Genomic DNA, 6,798 nt, shown 5'->3' with positions numbered 1-6,798 from the left:
ATGCACCCTTCTCTAGCTGATGTGTCAATGCTTTCTTTGAAGTGGAACTTAAATAATTAAGTAATTATTCATTATTAAATTGGGATTTTATATAAATTAATTGATTATTTATTAATGTTAATTTCATTTTATAATTTTATAGTAATTTTAATAGATTTTTGTTAAAGATAATTATTTGAGCTATTATTGTATCAAGATTTTTGTTGTGTCTTTTATTATTATATTTTAATCCACTTTAAACATGCTCAAAATATGTTTTCATCTTCATTTGTGGAGATTATCTACTTGCATATTCAAAAAGTTTTGATGTAGTTTTTTCCTTGAAAAATGATTATTGTGATTGTAATGGTGAGAAATTATTCTATAAACAGTGTTAAGTGTTATTTAGAATAAATGAGAATTTTTTTTGAATATATAAGACTAATCTTTGAGAGAATAGATATATATTCCCTAATTATCACATAAACAAGGGGTTAATCTTGCATTTAGTGCTTTATCTCTGTAGAGTTTCGCTAAACAAGGGGAATACCTCCTCCTACGTGACTTCGATTGTCCCTCCCTCTTATAGGATTGCAAAGCATTAAGAATTGAATCTTCTTTATTTTAAATATGTAGTCTTGTCGAATATACCAAAACATAGTAGGATTCTTTCATTATTGACAAAATCAAGCACATGTGCAAGGGAAGTATTCATCTATGGATGGTTAACAAGTTCATTAATAACTACAAGCAAACGCTTCAAACTATGTATTTAATGATCTCTAGTCATCATCTAAAGAGTTCAAGAATCAAATCAATTCCAACCTAAGTTCTAAGTATATGGTAAACCTCTACTCTAGAGGTTCTATTATTGTAAAATTTCACAACTATGGAAGTTGTGGCAAGGTCTCAAAGGAGGGACTTTCTTTTTGGGGCAAAACTAACCTTTTTTCAAAAGATAGTTTCTATAATTGAATCCATCTTCAATATCCATTTCTTCAACCCCACTCTGCCGGATTTGAATATTGAATCCCCCCTACTTATTTTGGGATGAGATGATCTTTCAAAAGCCAACATAAATATATTGGGGACTTACAACAATATACAAACTAAGCAAGGAAGGGTATACACACATGTGTTAGAATTTGAATTGAAGTTGACTTGAGCAAAGGTATAACAATGCATATTTAATTAAATATTGGTGATTTTAACAACCACGTCCATTAGATTAAAATAATGATACTTTATGTGTATCTATATGCAAAGACAAAATACTTGAAAGGCACCTCCCAACAACAAAGGTCATTATAAGAAAAATGAAAAAATAACAAGTTGATGGCTGGTATGATTGAATGAAGAATCAAAGGGCAAGAAAGAAGAGACATCCAAGTTTAGTCCTAATAAAAGATTTTATGGCCCCTTCCAAGGAGTGCGTTATTAAGAGGGACACAAACATGATCATGGAGTCTGTGCTAAAGTCTTATGGGAGAAATAGGAAGCATGTGAATGAGATATTATGGATTTCAAAAGAGAAATCATGTTATTCAATCCAATAGAAGCAAGAGGATTGGTGCTACTTGAGACTCCATAAGCTCTAAATCAATTGGTGAAAGCAAGAAGTCTAAAAGATAAATGCAAAGAAAGGAATATCCATCTATGTACAAATCTACAATAAATAAATTCAAAATTATACATTGTTTCCATATAGACAATGTTAGGTCCCTATAACACTAGTGATTCCCCCATTACTAGTGTCATTGTGGCCCTTACTGTTATTGTTGTGCCCTTATTGTCCCCATATTGTTATTATTGTGCCCCATAGAAGCCCACTATTGTTATTTTTGTGCCCTTATATTATTATTGTTATGTTGACTTTGATTATATTGTGACCCCTTAGACTCCTATATATAGAAATGAGGCTTTGTCATTTGTATCATCCAATAATTGTTCTTTTGTGTAATGTAAAGGAGGTTGCCCCCTCGAAGAGGCTGATTTCTAAGTTGTTGATCTATCTTTTCTATCTTTTTGTGAGTTGGTTTCATAACAGACAACCTAGGTTCGAACCCTAAAAAGTGTAGGGTCTTTGTGAGTGTTTGTGAGGGAATGTGTTTGACATCACATAATTGGATTCCCTTCATCATCAAAGAGACATGTGTCCCAAAAGTCAATTTGGTTTAAGTGGATGTTAATATGATACATTGTATATTTCTGAGGGTAGTAGCACAATTGGAAAAAAGCATGTTGGCAAGCCCTTGTGTATCCAAGTGATCGAAAGTTCAATCCCCCAGACATATCTCACCAATTGAACTTAAAAAAAAATATGATACATTGTATATTGCAAAGCCATTAAGTTAAGTAATGACCTTGGCTAACCCAAATATTTAATTAGAATTTAAGCTCAAACACAACATTAGAAATGAAACCTTCACTCTAGATCTAAGGATATAGGGGTCAACATTGGATATTGGATACAAGACAAGGTGATCAAATGTATCTCTTGGACTAGCATTTTTTACAAAGGAATACAAATTTTAATGCTTATATGAACATGTATGTATAATATAATAATGAAATAGTCACTCTTTAGTTCATGGATAAAAGTGTTGGTGTGGAAGGAAATCTCGAGGGATGTGTCACTATAGTCATAAAAATTGCATTTATTGTGGCACATGAGAACTTATTAATTGGGTGTAGCTTTAAAAATGGATAGGAGTGTTATCCTCCCCACCTAACTGCAATTCCTACAAATGACATATTTAGTGATTAATGAGTATATTGTTGTAATAATTTTGAACCCTGTGTTAAGAAATTGCCCACTTTTTCTAAGAGATCTAGATGGGTAAAGTGAATGGGAAAACTGGGAATCTTACCCATACTAGAGTAGTCATCGGCAACATAGTGAGAGGGTTGAAGTTGGGAAACCATGGCTTCACTAGAAGACCAACTCATCCCCAAAACCATGGACCTTGGTCAAGGATTTTTTTCTTATCCTCAAGACATTTGAAGATCACCACAAAAAAACATGGGTCTACATCCACCCAAACCGGCGTTCATCCAATCCTATCATAATCGAATAGAAAAATGCTACTTTTTCAATAGAAAATGGGAATAAAAGTATCACCCAAGGATAATGACCATCGCATCAAGCGCTCAATCATAAGGGAGGAGCAATAATTTGACAATCACACGTCCTTGATTTCTGTTGATTTAACTCTGAACACTCACGTAATATTCTCTTGCTTGGCAAATTAAACACCACTGCATGGAATGGACGAGGATTGAGCCGAACCCTGGATGAAGCCCACTTCATTCTCATCTAAACACAAAACTATATATACGTCAAAGCTATTACAATAGATTCTGACTGTCAACACCTCGAGGTTCTGTTTTATATGTGGCTACCTTTTATGGTTACTATTGAATGTGTGATTGGCAATAGTAATGGCAACTTAGGGCTGCCAAATTTCCTTCGATTCCCTCACTACATCCTAACGCAAATAGTTGTTCAATGCCTTGGGTGTCTTTCAAAACTGTAGGCAGCGTCTTCTTTGATATTTCTCGATGGTTTTAATTCCACTACAATCACAACTTTCATTTACATAAACTTCGTGTTTTCGCACGAGCGACGATTGTTCCAAGGTGAAATGTCACTTGGATGGTTTCAATGTTGTTGACCCATCATAACTAACTAACGGATATGCCCATTACAATTTTATACCACCCCAATTATCAATATCAATTATGCATGGGAACCAATTAAAGCAACTTTTCACATTAATTTTATATGAGCATGAGAACATGTGTTAACAAGCAGCCCATAAAGCCTCATTTTGAATGCCATAGTCACTTAGAAGGAATTCCTCTTGTAGTAGCATCCTCCCTACTAAACTTTGCTAGTGCTAACATTAGAACCACCATTAAACAAGATATCTTTCTAGTGTTGACAACACCATTATAGTAAGATACCTCAAGAGAGACAGAAAATTTAAAAAGTATTGATAGTAATACGTATCCAGAAGATGGTAATGAAACTAGTAATTGTTCACGAATCCATAAGATTGTAAGGTAATTCTCATTATCATAATCATTGTCATCATCATCACCATCATCCTTGTCATTGTTATTGCCATCATTACATTATCATCATAATCACCATTCATGCCATCATCATCATCATTATGGACATTGTTTGCAATTGTTCATAATTGTAGATGTTGTAAGAAATATCATCAACCCAAAAAATGTGATCAGTGCTAGAAAAGGGTTGTTTAGGACACATTGATATACGTAAGAGAAATAACAACTCTATTTTTGAGAGATGATCGATGATCATCATCATCACCACCATTATCATCGTCATTGTCATTTTTATCATCCCATCATCATCATTAATGTAATTTCTATCGACATTGTTGTATTCATGCATCATCATCATTCATGCCATTATTGTTTTTGATGATGACCTAGATGAAAATGATGATCATGACACCAAAGATAATGCTTATGATTATGACAATGACAACATCTAAAATTGGGAAGATTCGCCAACGTCATTAGCATCGTCATCATCATAATCATTGCCATCATCATCATTGTCATTGTAACCACTATCGTCTTTATCATCATAATCACAATTCATGTCATCGCCATCATCTTCATTTTCATCATTGTCAATATTATTGACATTGTCATCAATTGTTCATAATTGTCAATGCCATAAGGAATATCATCAATGCAGAAAATATGATGAGTGTTGAAAAGGGATGCAAAAGCGAACATAGAAATGGGGGCAACAATAGAAGTAAAATTGGATGAAAAGTGGATACAACATAAGTAGATGCACAACAACATGAAAAACCTGACACAAAAGTGGATGCAAAAATAGATGCAGTTGTCAATGCAAACTTGGATGCAAACATGAAGGCAAAAGTGGAAGCAAACATGGGTCCAATGGTAGGTGTAAAACTTGGCACAAATTGTGGTGAAACAAATGTGGATGCAACAACGGAAACAAAAGTATATGCAAAAATGATGAAACAAAAGTGGATGCAATAGGGGATGCAAACGTGGAAGCAAATGTGGTTGCAATGGTAGGCGCAAGATATGGTGCAACAAAAGTGGATGTAACAATAGACAAAAAATATGCAAAATAAGATGCAAAATGGATGTAAAAGTGGAAGCAAACATTGATGCAACAGGCAAAACAAAATTGGATGCAAAAAATGGATATAATGTAAGTAGATGCAAAAGTAGATACAAAACGAGATGCAAAACCCAATGAATAAAATTGACATAAAAGTGGATGCAAAAATAGATGCAATATTTGATGCAAAAGAGATGTGAACATGGATGCAAAATTGGAAGCAAATGTGGATACAACAGTGAGTGCAAAACATGGTGCAAATTGTGGCATAACAAAAGTGGATGTAATGATAGATGCAAAAAAAGAATCAAAGTATGATGCAAATGAAGATGTAAAAAGGATGCAAAAAGTGAAATTTAAAATGGGTGCAACAGTGGATGCAAAATTGTGTGCAAAAGTGGATGCAATAGAAGTCGATGCAAAAGTAGATGCAAAACGAGACACAAAACCCGATGCAAATCCGGTCCAAAATTGGATACAAAAAGGGATGCAAAAATAGATGTAGTAGTTGATGAAAACCTAGACGCAAATGAGGATGCAAACGTGGATGCAAAATTATAATCAAAAGTGGGTGCAAAAGGAGGTGCCAAACTAGGCGCTAATTGTGGCACAAAAATATTAGATGCAATAGTGGGTACAATAATAGATGCAAAAGAGGATGTAAATATGGATGTCAAACAAGAGAGAAAAGTGGATGCAACAAAAGTAGATGCAAAAATTTTATGCAAAACTAGACACAAAACACGATGTAAAACTTGGCGCAAAAGGGATGCACAAATGGATGAAAAAATGGATGCAAAAAATGATTTAAAAAAGGATGCAAAAGTCGATGCAAAAGTGATGCAAGTGTAGGTGCAAAAAGTGGATGCAAATGAGGATGCAAATGAGGATTCAAAAGTATGTCAAACAAAATTAGGTGCCAAACTTGATGCAAAACCTGGAACAAAACCTGGTGTAAAGGATGACACAAAACTTGGCATAAAATTTGGTGCAAAACGTGGTGCAAAACCTATTGCAATACCTGGTGCTAAACTTGGTGTAAGATTTGGTGCAAAACTTGATGCAAATTTTGTGTCAAGTTTTGCACCATATTTGATAAATGGATGCAAATAGCACCAAAAATGGGCTCTAGATGCAAAAAAAGAAGTAAAAAGGGACGTTAATCGCTGGTTTTGTTGTAGTGAAGCCACAGACAAAGAGCAAAGCAAAGGAGGCGGTATTGCAAGCAAATGCCGAGACAGAGTTAGGTCAGAGACAGAGAGCGTTGGGGGATCTGTGTACTCAGAGAGGCTCGAGAGGTTCAAGCATAGCTCTTGTTGTTGCATATGTTGTGTATTGAATCTCAAATTGAGCTCATACTGTTGTAAAAAAACTCTGCTTGAAGACATAATAGAGAGCCACCATTGAAGGTTGGACCAGGAGATGTAGCCCACAAGTATTGGGTGAACTCCTCATTAAATTTGTTGTGTTATGTATTGTCTATTATGTTTTTTTGTTTACTTGCTTCATTGTCTGTGTATTTCACAATCTGATCGATCCTTGCATAAAATACATAGGCAAATCCATGCACATGAGTCTGTAATACCTTTATTTATTGTCTTAAGATCTCATTATCAGTTCATTCTTTCCTCATCTCATAGAACATCATGGCTTGTGACATCTTCATGGATGCCTTA

Source organism: Pinus tabuliformis, chromosome 2_1 (assembly GCF_031772625.1).
Source record: "Pinus tabuliformis cultivar Carrire ecotype Pingquan chromosome 2_1, CPIR1, whole genome shotgun sequence".
In the NCBI taxonomy this organism is placed as follows: Eukaryota; Viridiplantae; Streptophyta; class Pinopsida; order Pinales; family Pinaceae; genus Pinus; species Pinus tabuliformis.
Note: the sequence above shows the minus strand (reverse complement) of the source record.